General features: G+C 36.3%; 1 protein-coding gene across 13 annotated transcripts in view; it reads right to left on the bottom strand.

Annotated features, from left to right (window-relative positions):
- LRRC4C (leucine rich repeat containing 4C) overlaps positions 1-21338 on the bottom strand; it is a 498507-nt gene that overhangs the window by 47392 nt on the left and 429777 nt on the right. For 9 of the 13 annotated variants that reach the window (XM_050337122.1, XM_050337123.1, XM_050337124.1 and 6 more), the window contains one exon: positions 8172-8304. The exons of the other annotated variants lie outside the window; for them this stretch is intronic. The gene's annotated coding sequence lies outside the window, so the exon portion shown is untranslated. The remainder of the gene's footprint in view (positions 1-8171; positions 8305-21338) is intronic. 13 annotated transcript variants of the gene reach the window in all.

Below are 21338 nucleotides of genomic sequence, written 5' to 3'. Positions count from 1 at the left end.
GTGAAGTAGTCAAATATTCTTTTAATCAGCCCAGTAAAAAAAAAAAAAAAAAAAAAAGACATAGCTATAAATGAAGAGGATTAAATAAAGATATTGAAGCATCTGAATGATACAGGGATCTCTCTTTTTTCAGAAACTATGAAAGGCATTGCCATAACATGACAATTGTTAGAAAACTATTGGAAATAATATTATGACAATATATAACAGTCTACTTGGCCAATATAAACAAATGTTGTAATATATTAGAAATATTTTCACAGTTTAGTTCATTTCTGTTGGCTTCTATGGTCCATATTTTATAAAATCAGCCTTGCATGTACTGCTCATTTGCAGGGATTATTCCCAAAATAATTTTTATTTCATTTTAAGTCAGTTCAAATATCTGTTTGACCAAAATGAACAATGACTTACTGGATTAAAGTAATCTTCAGCCTAAAGAGGCACAGAATATCCAGGTCTGCCTGGTGATGTGGGCTGACTCTTTGCCATCTGTTTCTAAGCAGGAAGAACAGAGGACTGTTCTGCCAGAGGGAATTCCTTCCCAAAAGCTGTTATTTGGCATTCACAGTTCGCATAATGATGCTTAACAGAGCAGGAGGAAGCACTCTCAGCACTTGAGTCTGAAGGTGCACTGTTTCCACTACCTGCATACATATTCTTCTGACTTTTTACATCTAGCAGAGTAGACAGCCCTATTGTTTTCCTGTGATGCATCCTGCTCCCCAACATGAGGCAGGCTTCAATACAAGAAAGAGTTATACCTATCAAAACTTGAGATTAAGGTTTTGCAAAATTCATACAAACAGAGGTTGTAAGGGGAAAAAAAAACAAACAACAAAAAACCAAACCCAAATGCTCTAAAATACTGTTCTAATGTATGCTTACACGTATGTTTCATTCACTCCCTCATGCAAATTTCCTTCAATGAGCTCTTGCTTAAAGGCCTCACAGACATGAATTCAGCCCCTTTCCCTCATTTCATGAGGGTCCACAAGGATAACTTCCATCTCCAGCTACTTTGATATGGGTTGAAATGTTCTGGGGAGTTCTAGCTGCAGTCAGAGACCTTGTCTATGTAAGCTGTATTAATTCTGCTTCTGCAGTAGTCATATTGCCTAATCCACCCTGCTCAATCTTCAGTTCTTATTACAGATTTCAATAACTTTATGATAAATATTATACCAGACACTGGATATAAATAAAAGTTACTATGCTTATGATTTCTCATATATTAACTACTTTTGACAGACCTCACCTATCTATGACAGATACAAATATCACTTCAATAAAAACAGATCTGCTTGCTTGATGTATATAAGTGTAAATTCTTTCCCTTCCTTTTGCCCTGTTTTAACATGTTCTCTTTTGCCAGAAGAAGTTTAAAGTAGTTTGGAGCTCATTTTATTTATCTACCAATTTTATGTTGCCAAGTCAACAACTCATCATTTGCAATTCCCTAAGATGTCTAGGGAATTAGGGAAAAATAATTATTATTTGGTCAGATCAACTTTTCTATTCCTAGTTTTATTCTACTGTAGTCCAAGCAAAATTTCCACTAAAGGACGCGTTAAAAATTGCAGGACATGATCCTGGAACAGTACAGGGACCAGAACACTGAGAGGAAGGTGATTAAACATTCAGTCTTACAAAGAGTAAATACCAGAAATTGTTCTTGTTCAGTATCAGAAGACCAATTTTCTGCCACCTATCATAACAGAACTTGAGGAATTAAATGGGAGATCATAATTTATCATAATAAGAGGAGCATAATTAGAAAGAAATTAAATAATAACAGGTAAAAAAAAAAAAAAAAGAAAAAAATGGCAGATGAACAAAGCCCAACATACAGAGAGGAGGAAAGGAAAGAAGCAAATTGAAAGAGTGAATCATTGGCATTCTGACACACTGAGAGGACCAGCTTTTTGACCACTTTTTAATGAAGGCAAAATTTCACATAGTAAATTTAAATAAAAATAATACAAAACATACCAGATGTATTATATACAGTGTTATCAGCCACTGGAGAGAGCAATTTAAATTGCATTCAGCAATGCAGGTGAAGGCTGCCTGATAACTCATCTCTTTCACATTTGATTTTTTTGACCATTTCAGAGATCCAATGGTCTATTCTTGTGATGTCACAGTCTTCAGGTTTTTTGTGATATATCGAAGGAATTGCTGCTAAGTTCTCCTGTCTCTATTTGACTCTTTGACCAAAGACAGACTTTGGTTCTGTCTAAGGGTTCTTTCTTCAAAGAAAAAACCCTAGAGATCTCTTGGTGCTCTCTTGCCTGCTAGCAAATGGCTCTGCCAATTTTGCATGCACATGCTTTGTGACTGTAGCCTTATCAATCTCCAGCTGTGTAGAGCCTGTTGTGCACACAGGCATTCAAAACACAAGTTTTGTTCTAACATGGCTATTGGAATTGTTGTTAGGTGAAAAGGAACCTCAGGTTTGAGTTGAATACCTCATTTCTTCTATTACAAACTTTGGGACATGACTCCTTCTCAAATGGAGATTTTCACTGTGTTTAAGAACATAATTAATTCTGAAGCTGTATACCCTTCACCTAATTTGAAAGGTTTGAACTTTTCCATAAATCATGGAACACAGATGGTTTCTTAGCTGTTACAAAACAAGCAACAAAATCAAACCCATCATTGACTACTACGACTTTACTATAAATACCCTGAAAGGGGCACAGTGACTGAAAATTCCGAGCCATTCATCTTAAAATAGACCAAAAGAAAGTATCTATAAAACAGACCAGCAAAATGCAACTACTTGTAAAATGACCAGCCAAAGAAATGGACAGAAAGAACTCTATTTGCTGGAAAAATGTGAAACATTTGTAGTTCCCACCAGAAGCAGAATCTATTCAGATTCAGTACTGATATCAGATCAATATAATTATCATTAGATTCCACTGAAGATGAAAGCCTTTTACCGAAAATATAAATTACCTTTTACCATCAAGATTTCAAGTTATATTAAAACAGCACTCTTATCTTCCCCTACCTTCAGTTAAAATGGCATTTCCAGAACAGTTCACATGAAACATAATTTAAAACAGTGAATTAGAGACTGAAACATCAATCCATTAAGCTTCAGATTTCTCAGAAAGCTTAAGAGTGGAGAAGTTCAAACTTCATTTATTATGTTGTAGATGAAGATCTCACGTCATCTCCCCTAATTTCAGTTTCTTTCCATATTTGTCTTGAGGGATTGTAACTTCCCACTGTAAAGTCTGGAATTCAAATTATTCTCTATGGCACTGAGGTTAGATTCATAGACTTCTAGAATATCTCAGGTTGGAAGGGACCCATAAGGATTATCAAGTCCATCTCCCTGTTTCTCACAGGACTGTGCCTGATGCATCCTAGATAACAGTTGGCCTTTCTGACTGCCAGAGCACTGTTGACTCATATTGAACTTGCCATCAACCCAGTTCCCCAGTTCTCATTCTGCAGGTCTGATTTTCAAACTCTTTTCCTCTGATTTGTACATACAACCATATTACCCTGTCCCAAGTGGAGAATCCTGCCCCTTGCTCTTGTTAAATTTCATTATTGGTGATGGTTCAGGTTTCTCATCTATCCAGATCTCACTGTAAAGCCCCTCTACTCTACATTTAGTATAATCCTTTGAGCCCAACCCAGCAGCCAATAGTTCACCCAGCATATTATGGACTTGTCTAGATGTGTCCTGGACATTTTGTCCAGAAGGATACTGTGAGAGAGAGTATCAAAAACTTTGCTAAAATCCCAAACCACCACATCTACTGGCTATCCTTGGTCAACTAGGCAGGCAACCTTGTAATAAAAGGAAATTAAGTTAGTTAGGAAGGACTTTCCCCTCATGAACCCATGCTAGGTATGACCAATGAATGTGTGATCTCTCCAGGGTTTTTCAATAACTTCCAGAATAACCTTCCCCATAATTTTACCAGGCACTGAAGTGAGAACAACAATCCTGTAACTACCAGTCTTTCTTCATAGTATTTTGAATTGGGACATTTGTCAGATTCCATTCAACTAGGACCCCTCTAGACTCCCAAGACTATTGAAAAATAATGGCTAGAGGCCCCACGATAACATTAGCTGGCTCTTTCAGTATCTTGGGATGAATCTCATTGGGCTCCATAAATTTATGTGCATCTAGCTGGAGAAGCAAGTTCAGGGTCAGCTGGGAGTTTATCAGCCCTCCAGTCACAGTCTTCCAACACAGGGCTCTGGGTGTTCCAGGGCCCATTATTAGTGTCAAATAATAAGGTAAAGAAGACACTAAATATTTCTGCTTCGTCTACATCCTTGTTTGTGAGATGACTGACCTCATCAGGTAATGGACCAATGTTATCTCATATCCTCCTTAGGTTGCTAGCTTATTTTTGTTGTCCTACACAGTGCTGGCCAGCTTGAACTCTAATCGAGTTTTAGCTGCACTAATTTTCACCCTACAGTGGCAAACAGCATATTTGTAGTCCTTCACTGTCACTTGTCCTTGCTGCCAATCTCCATACACTTTCCTTTTCTACCCAACTTCTGGAAGATCACTGCTTAGTCAAGCTAATTTTCTGCCCTGCTTGCTTTATTTCTGACATTTTGGAATTGCCTGCTCCTATGCTCTTAAAAAGTGACCAGTATTAAGGGACCCCAGCATTTTCACAAGCAGACTTCCAGGGTGCCTTACTAGTTCCTTCAGTAGTCCACAGTTAGCTCTCCTCATATCCAGGGCTAAAGATTTGCTAGCAGTTTTTCTTCTGACACCAGTGATTTGAAATTCAACTACTTCATGGTCACTGTGACCAAGACAGTTACCAATCACCACTTCACCCATGAGTTTATCTCTGTTTACAAACAACAAAGCTATGAAGATAGCTTTCCTAGTTGGCTTCCTTTGTACCTGCACCAAGAAGTTTTCTTCAATGTGCTCCACAAATTTCCTTGACCTGTTTGTGTCCACTGTATGATATTTCCAGTTGATGCCTGGAAAGGTAAAATTAACCATAAGGAGAAGGCCAGTTGATCTAGAGATCAACTTGATCAATTCCTTGTAGAATAGTTCATTCATGATGTTGTCCTGGCTGGATGGTTGATAGCAGACACCCAAAACAATATCTTTTTATTTGCTTTCCCCTTCATCCTTACTCAGAGGCTCTCAATCATGCTGCTGCCAACTGTACGTATCACACAATCCAACCCCTCCCTTATATACAGTGACACATCTCCACCTCATCTGCTTTGCCTTTCCCTCCTGAAGAGCCTATAACTGTCCACCATAACACACTAGTCACAAGACTCATCCCAACAGGTTTTGCTTATGCCAATGATGTCATTGCTCTGGGACTGAGGCAAAGCTTCTAGTTCCTCTTGTTTATTTTTTGTATTGAAACCCAATACAAAGTGGCCAGACTTTGTAGTGGAGGAGGGGGGTGGGGGTGCTACAGAGGTGGCTTCTGTGAGAAGCTGCAAGAAGCTTCTTGCATGTCTGGCAGAGCCAATGCCAGATAGCTCCAGGATGGATTTGTTGCTGGCCAAGGTTGGGCCAATTAACAATGGTGGTAATGGCTCTGTGATAACATATTTAAGAAGGAATAAAAGTTATTGTACAGATGTAATTGCAGCCCAAGAAGAGCTGGTGGAGGACCACAGGGGTGCAAAGATCCACCTGCAGCCCATGGAAGAGACCCACACTGGAGCAAGTGGATGACCGAAGGAGGGCTGTGAACCCATGGGAAACACATGCTGGAGCAGGCTCCTGGCAGGAACTTGTGGACCCATGGAGAGAGGAGCCCATGCTGGAGCAGGTTTCCTAGTAGGACTTGTGACCCTGTGGGGGACCCACAATGGAGCAGGCTGTGCCTGATGTACTACACCTCGTGGAAGAGTGACTCACATTGCAGCAGTTCATGGAGAACTGTTGTCAGTAGTATGTACTCACACTGGAGAAATTAATAAAGGACTGTCTCCTGTGGGAGAGACACCTCGATGGAACAGGGGAAGGACTCCTGTCCCTGAGTAGTGGCAGGAACAATATGTGATGAACTGACCATCACCCTCACACCCTGTCTCCCTGTGCTGCTGGCAGGGATGTAGTAGAGCTCAGGAAGGAGGGGGTTGGGGGAAGGGTACTTTTAAGATTTATTTTACTTCTCATTATCCTGCTCTGAATGTTGTTAGTGATAAATTCAGTTGATATACTCAACTGGAGTCTGTTTTGCCTGCAATGGTATTTGGTGAGTGATCTCTGACACACTGTCCCACAAATATTGGCATGCCACCCCTAGGCTTTTCTCTAGTGAGCCTGGTTTCATCTCTTCAAATCTAGTTTAAAGCTCTTTCTATGAGACGTGTTGACTCCCACACAAACATCCTTTTCCCTCTTTTGAGAAAGGATTATCACTACAGCATCAACAAAAGAACATTACATAAGTTCAGTGGGAGTCTACCCATATTATAGGTGGAAAATGCACTGAGAAGACACATGAAAGACAGGAAGGGACTGACGCCAGATCCTCTGGATCTCAGACGAGTTCCATCCATAAGAAAGCTTTTCTTGTCTTTTGTTTATAGTAAATTACCTAAAACCAACTGGTGCAATTTTTTGTAAAGACTACTGGGCCCTCATTAACAAAAAGCCATGCAAACTCATTTCTTCTAGATAACAGAAAATCTAATTAAGCTAGTTTGAACTGATTAGCAACAATTTTGAGTGGGAGATACTTGAAAATAAGATAAAAACTATCACCATTTGTATAAGTGCAGAAGGCAAGACTTATGTTTACTCTCACTTTCCTGTATCAAACCTTTCTTCCATCACAAATCCATTTATAACTTCACCCAACTAATAAAGTAGTTTCTGTTCTTTTCAGAAGGAAAGGCTTCAGACTCTCTACCACATCTACAGGTTACACAAAGATGTAACTCTCAGTGCATGAGTGCAGATTGGTCAGTATTCTGGTAGCTGCCAAGCCTAGCGAGGCATGGTGAAGTATGGAAATAATTTGTGAACTGCAGCAGTGGATTCTCTAAATGGTTTCAATTAAGGAATGTCAGGGAGCTGGAGGGAGCTCACCAGCAACAAAAAGGAAGGTATTTCCCAGACACATTTGAAAGCCTAACATAGTACTCAACCAGCCAAAACATCTATACTCCTGAGCAAAGAAAAAAAACCCTTTCCTCACTAAATGATTTTTTGTGCTTTTTTGGTGCCTCAAGAGATGCAGAAATAGATTCTTATGAAAACTTCTGCATCAAAAATCCCACTGCACTTTCTACCAGTGTGATTTTCCATTGTTATATTTCTTACTGCATACATTAAGGCACTTTAATAAAGGAAAGCAGCAAGTCAACCTGTCAGATATTTCAAAATGTACCATGGGAAATGATTGGTTTAGGATGAGTGGACAAAATCAGTTTGTTCAGCAAACTTGATTTTAGCTGAGAACCAAGAAATGCGAGTATAGCATGAACATATCATAAGTTAACTGGGCTCAAAAATACACCATATAGCTGGGCTTTTGGGACAGCAGAGAAACTTAGTGTTCTGGTGCTTCATGGCTCAACTTTGCCTTTTAATATGAAGGAAGAAGCTCTACAGTTACTCTGAGGGATGACAGATCTTTAGTTTGCACATTGTCTTGGAATTCTGAAATGCTAGCAACATAAATATCCATATTGAAGGCTTTGGGGGAGAAAAAGAGTTTCCACAAACACAATAGCTAAACCTGGAAGGTGAGACTGAAACAACCCAATAAAACAAGACTATGTACATTTAAGAATAAAACTATTACCTCTCCCTGTTAAGCAACATTTTACTATGCTAAATTGTTAAATGGCTGATAAGCTGTCATTTTCAGGAGTTTAAATTCCTATGAGGAATTTCTTAGAAAGTTACTGTAAACTTGTGATTTGTATGCTCTAACGAGTCCATAGGAAGAAAAGAAAAACCCTTTAAGATATAGTGTCCAAATTCTCCCTCACACATGGATGGGAATTGAAACTCAGCACAGTTTAGGAAGCTCTGGAAAGATATTCAGAAGACTCTGTACACACAGACAACAGCAAAGGTTTGTGCTCGCCTTGTTTAAAAGTTTTCTGCCATGCATTCCAGCACATCTGTAGAGCCTGAAAATCTGACTGCATAACAATATCCTAGCACGAATTACCTTTTCAGTAGGTTTACCGTCTTGAGAGGTGATGTTTCTCCTCGTTTCCCAAACTACCCCTGGACCTTCTCATCCTACTAGCCCATTGGAGACTGTTCCACAGAGTTGCCTGGACCCCCCCACAGCATCCACCCTGTGGAAGAAACACATTGAAAAACTGTGATGCAGCAATTAAATCTTCTTGAGACATATATTGAAGACACTGGAGAGAATAACTCAGGTAGACTAAAACATGATCTAAAGCTGTCATTGCACTACCTGAGAAGAGAGGAGAATTGCAGGATTCCAGTGCCCCCTCAATGTACTTGTATGTACAAGAGATCTACTGAAGGCACAGTTAATTTCAAGAAGACTTTAAGGCACAAACATAAACAGAGATTTCAAAGGCAATTAGTCAATAATGTGATCACCTAATCTTGCAGATAACAACCTTGCCTATTGGAAATGCCTGTAATTTTGCACTGTTGAGCAGTAACAGGAAGGGGGTAGTTACCACTATAGTTCTGTAATGACTAGCTTCATCAGAGATCATACAGGGCATGGTGGTAGAAATTAGGTGTTTTTCTTTCATTTGTGACAGTGAAACACATCTGTGTATATCTCTTGATGGCAAGATATGCCTTCCAGCACTGGAAACTTCCTTCATATGGAGTCTTACATGCACATTGTGGTAAAAATTTAAATTGGACAGAAGTTTAAAAATTAATTATTCTGCTAAATAATTTTGAGGTTATAACCTGGATATAGTACAACAAATTTCTGATTCAGTCAATAAATAAATAAATATTAGAAATAATAATAATATTTCATAATATTTCATAGCTTGAAAATACTGATAGGAATGAAATATAAAACTGGTCTTTTGTTTCAAATATTTTAAAAGCACTGCTCATTTACTAAAGAAAAATAAATTCTACTGTCTCTTATTTATGACAAGAGACAATTAAGAAAATCATTACTTCAGATAACCCATAAGTCACTGACTCTGTTTTTCAAAGACATCCCTGCTTTTTATTCTTTTGGCCTCGGCTGCCTAGCAACCTTCACAGAGCTTTCTTAGTCTATACTAATTCTGGAGAGTTTTCATTTATATATTTATTTATGAGAATGTCTATAAGGAGGATACAGAAACAAAGACCTGTTTGTTCCTTCCTTCTAACACTGGATTGCAAACATGCCACCTCAGTGTCTCAGTGAAGGACCCAGTCCTTGGTTTTGAAAAGAGAGGTAGTTCCCTTGATATTGCTTGGAAACTAAGCAAATCCCAGTTTCCAGTAGACAAAAGCTTAGTCTCTGTAGGAAGCCACTGATGTAATAGGCATTAATATTTCTCTCCCTCCTTGTTGATTTGATTTATTGATAAGCTTTTTTACACTGATCGAGGTGCCTATGGAAGATTATTTTTCTCATGCAGACTGGAGCTTTTGCTTAACATGAAGACAGAGTTTGTGCTACTGTACTGGGTCACCAACAGTTCCTGTATCAACCACACACTGGCAGGAAATGGAGATTAAAGCTGATCTGTTGTGTCTGTGGCTCAAAGCAGGACAATTTGGAACTTATACATGGGACTGCTGATTATAATCAGTAGTTTGAAATTGGATATGGGCTATCTGTCCCTGAACCAGCCACCAGCTTGTCTTGTGGAAAAGCCTATTTCCTCAGGTTTGTTTTGGGGATTTTTGGGTTTTGGTTGGGTTTTACCGGTGTGTGTGCTTTTGTTTGTTTGGGTTGGTTTTGTTTTCCTTCATTATTAGTGCAAAATTGAGGATGCCACAGAAAATGCCTCTATGCTAGATTAAAAAATACTTATTTTCTTGCCAATTCTATTCAACCAGCACTTTGCAAATACTTTATGCCCTGATCAACACAGCCATCTCCTACAATCAGAAAAAAAGAAAAAAAAAAAAAAAGAGAAAGAGAAAAAAAAAGGGGAAAAAATAGAGAGAAAAAAAGATGGTCAAATACATGCTCTGAACAGACTAACAGGCTCTTTCAAATGATGTGGTAAAGGCAGGCCAAGTATTCATAGCTTGTAGTCACACAGTGGTGGTGTGGGTTTTATGTCTCACTACTTCCAACCCTCAACACAGATGGAAAACTTTTCATCTACTTCTGCATCAAATGGAAGCCTGAAACATAAAAGACCTGTATGTCTTAAGACATCTCAACACGCCTTAATCACTTCATTAATGTTTTTTCCTGATCAAGTTGACCTGAAGCTGTGTTTTGCCGTTAAGAGACATGCAAAGAATCTGTGACAGAACATGAACCTGAAACCAGATTTTCTAACTTCCACTCTCAATTTCTTACTAACAGAGATAAATACATAAAAATTAGGTTGTTTTAAACATGACGACACTTGTAGGATTATGGAAGCATTTGTAAATCTTGGTGTTTATATATATATTCAGGTATCAATAATTATTTACTCCAAATTTAATATTAGAAAAGAAGAATATTTAAAAAATCTCCTGAATACTATAACAGGTAACAAAAATAGATGTTGGATGATATATCAGTGTCCAGTGAAATAAAACAGAAGAAAAACATGAATAATAGAAACTATTAAAAAATAAGCTGCTGGTTAAAAGAGCGTAATTTTTTACAGCTACTTATGAACAGTGAAAACATCCATGGAAACTAAAATGTGCAAAATTTTTCAATAAACAGGAGGAATAAAGTTACTGGAAGTAAACAGAGATTTGGGATTTCTTTTTCTATTTGTGGGCTCACTATAAACAATTTTCCTTTCCCTCTGTCACTTTACACAGTAATATAAGTTTGAAATTCCCAGCAGACATCTCGATTTGTACTCCTCAGAGTTATTGTAATACAAATAAATTCCAAATGTAATCCACAATTAAGTAGTTGCTTATTGAGAATGAGTTTGCTTACATATGTTAATTTTTCACAGAGTATGATTATTGCAGCAAAACTTGAGCTTGTGGTGTTTCTTCTCCTTGCAAAGTATGATCATAATTTCATATGCTTTTCAATGTTAAGTAAAACTTTCTGAAAATAAACCTAATGAAGAGCACTGGAACCACAGACTTACATATCTGTTTTTTAACTTACTTTTGTGAGAAGTCTGAAACATGTAAATAGACAACAGAGAGAAAGATCTTTTCCTATGCATTTTTATAAAAAATTGTTACATATATATCTCTTTTCTACAGAATGAACAAAATTTAACTGTGCCAAAGCAGCTAGCAAAGGAGATTCAACCAGAGAAAATGAAGTCTCTTCAGATATATGGAAAAATAAGTTGCAAGCAGTCCCATCCTAAATTTCAAATACTAAGTAGGTACTTAATCTACTACATTTAGACTACAAAATCTCCCCTGCCTTGCACTTATGCTAATAAAAGAAGAGCTGTACAAAAAATGACTAATTTTGCCCATCTTTCTTCCTTCTTCCTTCTGTTTGTTAAAAGAGAGGGATGCAAAATGCCTCGGTTTTCTAGATAGGGACTATGGCAAAATGAAATATTAAAGAAGGATTGGAAAAAGGTCATGACATAGAAAATAAAGTTTAACTAGGAAAAAGCAAAAAAGAAAATGATCATCAATATAATAAGTATAATCTTTGCTTGAATATCTAACTCACCAAGGAGAATTACAATAAATCTTTTGAAAACAATCAATATTCCAATGCTCAGCTCCTCGTTTCAACTGCACTGATTTTACTTCAGACTTATGCCAGTAAATGTACAAAATTTGGTCTAAAATCTTTAAATATTTTCTAATAAATATGAAAAGCTCATTGAAGTTATAATCAGGCTTTAGTAACTGTTCTCAAAGCAGTTTTATTTTTATAGATTGCAAAGGAATGGAAAGAGCTGCAGTAAAAGGAAGATTTATTAAAGAAAAACTAAACACAATAGCATGTGCTACCATGATGACATAGTGAAGAAAATAAATAAGCAGAAAAGAACAAACAAGTGCACAGTTCCTACTATTTTTAATAAATATCACTAACAGGGTAGTATTCAAATGACAAAAAGAAAGGAGGTTGTTATACTCATTTACTACTGGTTACTACTCGGTTGCCATTCCAGAAGAACACAGGTTTGTTGTAGATTCAATGTCTTATCTGCCTGATCCTGAAGTCTTGGGTATCTTACAACATGTGAAATAGCATTAGATTCTATTATTTATGAATTTGAATCACTTGCAAGCTGTCAGTGAAAATGTGTGTGAGCTTTGGTCATTTACATGTTAGATAACAAGCAAGAGTAAAGTTAATAAAATAGGAAAATCATAGTGTACTATGCCAAAGTAAGAATTTCGACAGAGGGTACACAGAGAAAATACAAATTCAGTGCTACCCGTAAAGTTAAGAAGTTAAATTAAATCTCACCTCTGAATAACTGCTGACTCACTGTGCAGTAAAACTAGCTACTGGTGTTTTCTTGGTGATTTGAAAAGATGTTCTTATCAGTTTTTATTTCCCTCAGTTTTTGACATATTCTGCTGTTTCAGAGCTCTCTTTTATTTTATGTGCTTATAAGAAGAGAACTTTTTCACACTTCAGAAATGCCCAAGCCCCCATAAACCTTGATTATTTCTTGTCAAGGTTATAACTACATTTTTTCCTGATCTTTCAGCTTCATGAAATCTTGAGTAAGGATTATTGTCCTGCATAAGACCAATAATTTCTGTGTATACTGCACTTTTCATTTTTCTTCTTTCAAGAATGCCAGATAAAAGCAAAAGAAAGAATAGTTGCACGTCTGGTATGTTAATATTTTTATATTTCTGCATTTGAGCTAAACAGATTGGGATTATGTAATTCTGCATGGCTATCTCTCCAAAATAAATTGAGATAAGGTATAAATTCTAAATTCTAAAATAATATTCTCACCTTTTTCATGTGATCTGCTGCAGCAAAACTATTCACTCATATAATATTGATTGGAAATGTTTTGTACATCTAATCAATAAACGAGTTAATATGTGTTAAACCAATCTTCTAGACTATTTGTCTTGCTCAGCCTAACTGCAGCAGTACAGGGTAGACTGGTGTCTCTTTAATGTGAGTGTCTGTGTGTGTTTATAAACACAAAATGTCATTAAAAATACTTTCCCCTGACAATATTCTTTCCCATTTTAAGATATGTTCTATTGACTAGTAATAATAGTCTCCAGATACTTGTCTGACAAATGGCTGTTTAATTTATTTTTTACTATGAAAGATTTGACCTGTTTTGTTCATCTATAAATACACATTTTTGTGCTGTAGACACAAATATGCATTTGTGTTAGCTTTCATCCCTGCTGTGTTTGTACAACACAGTGTGATATTCATAAACAGAAAGAAAAGAGATTGAAGAACGTTTGATAGTGTCGCCTAGCATTTTAAATACAGCAAAATAAATACATTAGTGCCCACTTCATCAACTGCTAAATTCAGTGTGGCTGAAATGAAACCAAGAGTGGGCCAGATAGAAAAAAAAATAATCTTATGTGAAAAATCAACTCATCTTGTCAACAACAGCAATAGGATAAATGCTACTGAATTCTACTGAATTCTTAATTTGAAACTTATGTTCACCCTCCCTACTAGGATATCTGAAGTAGCTCTAGTTTAGCAATAATTATAAGGAATTTTGCCATACCATAATGGAAGATCCTCAGAGAGTCTGCAAGGATCATTATCTCTACAAAAAAGGAAGATGACAGCCTTTAAAGATTGAAAGTCACAGAAAATTTCAGAAAGCAATTCTGAATTACAGAGACCTTTTTTGATTACAGAAAGTCCTTTTTTTTTTGAAAAGCAGCTAAAACTATTGGTTTTTCTTTTCAAAACTGAAACTAAAATTCTCTTAATATTAATTATTATCATAAAGTATATTAATTATTCCTCTTTCCTATGAAATACTGTTCCCCTGATGTTGCATATGTCGCTGAGATCATAATTTTAGGAATCTTTAACCTACTCAATACCCAGTTGCTGGAGTTTTCAATCAGTAATTATAAGGGAATTTATGAAAATCAGTTTCAAAAACAAAGCACTGAAGACAAGGGGCTGGCACTAGGTGACCTTTAAGGTCCCTTCTGATCCAAACTATTCGATAATTCTGTCATATAAAAGGAGTTACATGATGCTCCTACTCACTAGTTTAAGTGGACACAATGCATTTCGCAAGTTAGAGAGCTTCTAAATACAGAAAGTTTCAAATATAATAATAACACAAAAGACTACCCCATTATTTAATCTATTTTCTGCTCTTTGTACCCTCGAGGTATTGCAAAAGAAGGTAACATCATTTGCTGGTGTAATACATGAGGATAAAAAAATCCTTGAAATATCAAAAAGAAAGATTTTCAAAGATGTCTGCTTTCTGGCTGAAGAATTTAATTCGTAAGGATTTGAAGTATATGATTTGCCTTATACTAATGAATTTTTTTATAGTATATGTGCATAATCACATATCGTGGTTGAGGTGAATATAGGGTGAAGACTGACAATCAGGGACTGAAGCAAAGCTAGTGTTATTTCCTGTAACACATTGAGTAGAAATTGCTGAGGCATGCATTACTGGAAGGTGGTATGCAGTGCTACCTGCAAATGAACAGGAAAAAATACCAAAATTGTTATCGAAAACTGAAAAAAAAACCCACAAAACAATCAGTTTAGAGCCATTAGAAATTAAAGGTTGAAAGGTTTTGAGTGCTACTACAAAGGTGCAGTCTACTAGTATACTGCAAAGCAGTTAAAAATAACAGTTGCTTTCCTATCTGCAAATTGTTCATAAAATAATTATGTATTTCCCTGGTAATAATGATGGTTTTGACAAATTTTCAAAAAAAAATATAGCTAAACCAAATGAAAGCCTATAAATCAATAGATTGATTATGTGTGATTGGTCATACAGGTCATACAGTACAATGCTGATGGTTCAGACTAGATGATCCAACTTTAATAGATGGAAAGAAGCAAGAAAAGTCTCTGAACATCATTGGGAAAAAAAACTGGGGCTTTAGACATGAGAAGGACATAAAAATCCTTTTATCTCCTTTTAAAAGGAGATAATTACCTCCAATTTAAAACTAATTCTTTTCCCTCCGAAGAGTGAAAAAGGAATAGTTACCACATCTCTACCAGGAACATTTGTTTTCTTCTTGTTACACTGATTACTATTATGTAAAAAATGTTATCAGTTCCACCTTGACACCCCAGTTTTCCAGATCTGCCACACCATATTCATGCAAAAGAAGTATGCACACAAGCAAAATGAAACAAATCAATAGAAAATGGCACAAACATAACCATAGGCAGAGCTGACATTTTCATATGAGTCCTCATTAAGATATATGGACTCAACTTGTAAATTCTTCTCCCCAAGAAGTGCAGTTCTGATTTTCAGATTGCAGTAAAGTTATCATCTAGTAGGCTTCGTATCATCTCATAGCAGACTTAGACTTTGCAAGAAGGCTATCTGGTTCAGCATTTAAAAAATATTTGCAAGCAGAATTTTACCATCTCAAGTATTAATTTATATGGGCTGTGAATCACAGCTGTACCTAAAATTATCTATACTTTATTGACCCCTTTTTTGATTGCAAATGAAGAACTGCAATTTGTAATGTCTTTCTCCCCACCCCCTCTTTTTTTTTAATTCTACACTTATATTTAGTCTACTTTTTTTTTTTTTTTTAATCCATTGCAATGCATGTGTAATAAGCCATGAAAATTCTGTTTAATATAATTAAGAGTCTGGAGTACCCACACATCCTAGGGGGAACAATTGCTTATTTAAAGGATGAGGAGTGTAAACTTTCTTCTTTTGCATATAATCTAGCACCTAGAGTTCTTGCAAGGAAAGAGTGATACTCAGTTCAATTTCTGCTTCAGCTTGATGGGCTAAAATTCAGCTCTTCCAGAAAAGAAGTCTATTTCATAGAATCATTAAGGTTGAAAAAGACCCCTATGATCACCAAGTCTGTCAGCCAGAACCACCACAATGTTCACCATTAAACCATGCCCTCAAGTGCTACATCCACAAAGTGTTCAAAAAACACTTCCAGGGATGGTGACTTAACCACTTCCCTGGGCAGCCTGGTCTAATATTTGACAACCTGTGAAGAAATTTTTCCTACTATCTAGGAATCTAAACCACCACTGCCGCAACTTGAGGCCATTTCCATTCATCCTGTCACTTGTTACCTGTGAGAAGAATGTGACTCCCACCTCACTACCTTTCAGGTAGTTGTTGAAAGCAGTAAGACTAGGCTTCATATGCCTGAAGCAGAGCCAAGTTTGCTAGCTATATAAAACTTCTAGGGTTAGAAGGAAAAGAAGGAGCAGACAAGGTGGTGATCTGGATATGAAATGGTAGTGCTGTGTTCCGATTCCTTTATTTGGGATTAATACTATTGTAACCAGACCATATAAAAGGCACCAGCCCTTTAAGATCGGTAACCCAAAGCTGGTCCTGAAATCAATTGCAGTCTTTACAGTCGATGTTAGACATTGTTCACAAGAGTATTTCAAAGACCAGAAAGTAGGTATGGATATTACATACAAAATATACCAATTAATATCCTGGAATATACCCCCAAAACCAACAAACTTATATTCTCCTTAACAGCATACTCAAAGCATGAATACCTTTTCAACAGAGATCAAGAAAAGATTTAAGCTCAAATAAACCTACAGTAGAAAAAACTTCTGCTTTTTATTCTTGGTTGCCTAGTCATACTTCACCAAGGATGAAGAGAAGACCTCACTGAGCGCTACCATATGTTCAGAGTTTTAACCTCTTGAAAAGACTGTTAAAAATATTACCTAAAGGACTGCAGGCTAAAAGCTTCATCACTTTTTGAATTTCTGTCTGAACATTCATAACATTTCCATGGAAGGCTATTTTTATCCAAGATTAAGGAAAGTAAAAAAGAAAGAAAAAATAATCATACCTTGTGTGACTGCAATTGTCCAGGTCTGGACTGTACAGGAACTCATGAGGCAACCTCTCTACAGATCAGGTAATTGTGCTCTAGAACTACTTAACTTGTCTAGTAGCAATGCATACAGAACCAGGGGACAGAGCTCAGAACATGAGGTATAAAGAAAAAACCTGGACCATATTTTACTCTTGTGTTCAGTAACATAAGGAAATCCACAATAGCTGTATTGAAGTCCTACGTGCTAAAAAAATAAGAATAAAAGAACATATCTAGAAACAAATGTTTATGGAATTTCCAAACCTTTCAAAACACAAATTCAGATGACAATCTATGTGCAAGAAAATTCCAGCAGGTAACAAAGTATTACAGAAGGAACGTAATTTTTGCTATAAAAATATCTCTATAAATTTAAAACGTGCAACCAAAATTCCCATGCTTTCCCCCTTTCTTCAAATGCTCTTCAGAAATAAAATCTAATCTTTTGTTGAGATCTGGTATATAGTGAGTCCAAGTTTCAACTTGAGAAGCAGTTGTGGTCCCTAAGCAATTAAAAATCTCTAAGAAAACCCACAAACCCAGCAAATTATGTTGCTATTAGACTTCTGAAATCGGACCATCATGTTTGTGACATATCTTTGCCTAAGACTGGTTTTAATGGTTAAGAGAAAAATAAATTCTCTCATGAAGAATTTCAGACCTCCTCCGCATTTCCTCTGATTTCCCCCTACCTGTGGCCCAGATCTCACAGCTGGTGAGCACAGCAACTGAGCTCCTGACGCAGTCACGTGCAGAGAGTGATTCCAACATATCCAGCTCTCCCTCTATTCTTTTGCCTGGTGTTACATGTTTTTACTTCCAAAGTCTGCATTTTCTTAAATTCAGATTATGCAATACAATCATGAGTCGAAAGCATATTTTGCTGACTTGCCAGTTAAGAGAGTAGTTGGAATACTTGAAACAAAAATCCTTAAAATATGACAAAATCCCAATTTTAAAGTACAATCAGGATTTTTTTTTTCACTGACAAGAAGTTTAACACAATTTATGAAAGCTTGGAAAAGCTAGATGTTGCCTTTCTACTCATATTTATTCATTAGAAAAATCAACATTAAGCAAAGTAAAAAAAATTGACATATAGTTCTAAAAGCCAGCTCTAGAATGAGATAGAACCTTGCAATCCACTTAATTTCTATGCTCAAAGAATAATCAGTGCAGAGAAAGAATACCTAATTTACAAATATTCATTCAATTCTTTGTTTATCAGCTAAGATAGTCAAGAGAAATGTCATTATACAAAACTGATGTTTGCTTCAGTAGCAAGGGGAATGAGAACAGAACACTTTATAAACACTTCCAAGGAATTGATAAGGGATGACTGCAGTTATCAGCATCAGAGGCATAGACAAGAAGCTTCTTACCCGTTGCTAATGTCATAAGCTACCCAATCACTCCATCTATAATGACACTCACAGGAAAATATTTGGGACCATACTCCACATACTTCCGAAATATGCAGCATTGAACATTTCTTCCTCCTAAATATAAAATTTAAAATAGTTCCTAAAGAACTATGAAATTAATTTATATATTCATAATTCAGTGGATTCCTGACTGCTGACTTCTTCCAATGGCTTAGAGTTAGTAGCTTAAAGCTAAGTACCTAGAAAATTTATTTTACTTAAGGTGAAAGATTTCTCTGTCTTTGTAAAAGGAGGATGCAAATTCTACATTTATCTTATAAAGTTCCAGACTGTCACAGACAGCAGCACAGCAATCAAATGTAACCTTCCTGAGTAATCACAAGTATGCTAAAAAATACAGTGTACCTGGACTGTTACCTTGACTGACTTTCTATGTGTGAAGAACTTTTCAGAAATTAAATAATTGTTGAGCTAGTCCATGGGCTTCTTGCTTTTTTTGGTATTACACATACAGCTAATGGTTCCTATTTCCATCCTACGAAATATGCATAGCACAGAAAGATTTTGCTGTACTGCAGCCATGGCAGGGTTATTTAAGCAAATGAAAATGTCTCCTTAAGAGCTGGTTTCTTTCTGTGTTCATTCGCATCAGAGAGAAAGAGAGCTAATGCTACGGTCTTATGAGTGCTTTATGCATTCTGACAAACCAAACGAGGTTTGTCAGGAGAGGCTCTAGGCAGCATGGAACTGCTGCAATTTTACATCTCATTGATTACCGCAATGGGAATTGAAAATGGTTCTCTGCTTTCGACATGATATTAAAAATACTGTTGCAGACCTCAGAAAAATATGCAGGTCCTTCAGCAGAGGCAAATGAGGAAAACCAACTTTGTACAGCATTGTTTCCTCATGAATTTGAGTCAGGCCCATCTGACCTTTATGAAGGCTAATAATAAAGCAATAAGGTGACATGCAGTAAAGCATGTCATTCTGTGAGTAGTTCTGCAAGAGGATACATGAAATAAAAGGGCAGTTCAAAGCCCTGAGGCTTTCAGATCCGTTTGTTCTGTGGTATGTGCATCCTATATACTGCTGGCATTACATAGAGTATGTGGGAACACACATGTCACAACAAACAACACTAAAAGAACAAGGACCTAAAAAAGGTTGGAAGAAAATAAAGATTTATTATTACTGTCACACTGCCTCAGTCATTGGCTGGTTTGATGTTCTGGAGAGTTTTTCTATTAAATGTTCCAGAGACTAATTATTTTTATTGCTCTCATACAAAAATCTCAAGTCTTTCCTGTTCCCACATCTTCAGTGACTTATTTTTGCTGGATCCAGAAGTCCCCATGCACAGAATGTTACCATTTTATAAGGGATGGACAGCACAGAAAAACAACTTCAAAACCACAGAGAATAATCTATAGTAACAGCAGTATAAGCATGTTCTACTCGGAGATTGCAAGTGACATATGTAGTACCATGTGCTAAGCAAGCTGCGATAGTCACTAACCCTTTGAGGTGCCTAGCAACCTTCAGTAGCATTCAGTGGAAAGAGAATATTTTCAGCACCCAACAGAATTAAATTGCTAATAAAACTGTTTACTCAGGATCCATCCTAGCAGCCCTCAACAGTCCTTAAAATCAGGTAGAAGAAAGCATACTTAGCATAAGAGCAAGTCATTACTTACTGCAATCACAGTATCAAACCCAATTTAAAAAAGAAATCTGTGCATTCAAAAATAATGTCAGTTTTTTAGATGTTCCAGTGGACCGGTCAACAAGCAGAATCACAAGATCAAAGTTCTGAATTTCATCATGTTTTTCTGATATTTGAACTATATTATATCTATATACAAATATCTATGTCAATGCTTTATATTTACATCCAATTCAGATATATTTTCAACACATACACAACCTAAACAACTATTAGTATAATAGGCAACCTAATTATTGGAGTTTAAAACAATAAAAAAATTGAAAACCAAGTTTCAGTAAGTTAACGGCATCTGTGTTATTTCCACTAGGAATATAAAATCACAGGAAGCTGGATGCAAAAATTAAACATAAGGACTTCTAGTGACTTTCATTATTGGGAATAATTGTCATTATTTATCAGCCAAAACTAGGTCTGCACAACAAAGAAACATGACAATTGATAAAAAAGAAGTAAAACAGCACTCAAGTACTACCAAGTAGCCAATAAGAACTAAGATATATATGAGGACAACTGGTAGTTTGATCAATAGCAGAACAAGAAAAGAAGATTCATCTCCCACCCCAAAGGTAGTTTCTGAGAATTTACAAGTATCTTTTCTCTGCTTCAGAAGGATATGACAAAAGCAACAGTCCACTTAGTAATGCAGTAAGTCATCTCATCCATCATCTTAAGGACATGAAAATGCAACAATAAATTTGGGTAAAAAATATCCTCTTGGATTTCTTGATCCTTTGATATAAAGCAAGATAAAGACAAAGGATGTAAAACCCAGAGAAATAATACAGTGATGGGCCAAGTGTCCTGACTGCACTTTGAAAAAATTATTTGTTCTGAACAGAAGTCTTCTGCTTATCCAAAATCACCAAACAATTACTTTTCTTCTAATGAGAAGCAACTCTTTCACAAAAAATAGTGTGATGTGGTTATTGGTCTGCTGGAGAGATATTAATTTGAACTGTAATACTAATGGAGTAATTACCATCTTGGGGTATATATATATATATATATAATATATATATAATGTTAGTTACCTATTATGTACCACTTCATATGGTAATGATGCTTCATAAGACACAACCCATTGCAAACTTTTTGGTGTGCTGAA

Source organism: Myiozetetes cayanensis, unplaced genomic scaffold (assembly GCF_022539395.1).
Source record: "Myiozetetes cayanensis isolate MyiCay16 unplaced genomic scaffold, myiCay2020 scf6-25, whole genome shotgun sequence".
Taxonomy (NCBI): Eukaryota; Metazoa; Chordata; class Aves; order Passeriformes; family Tyrannidae; genus Myiozetetes; species Myiozetetes cayanensis.
Note: the sequence above shows the minus strand (reverse complement) of the source record. Positions and strands in the feature narration are given on the sequence as shown.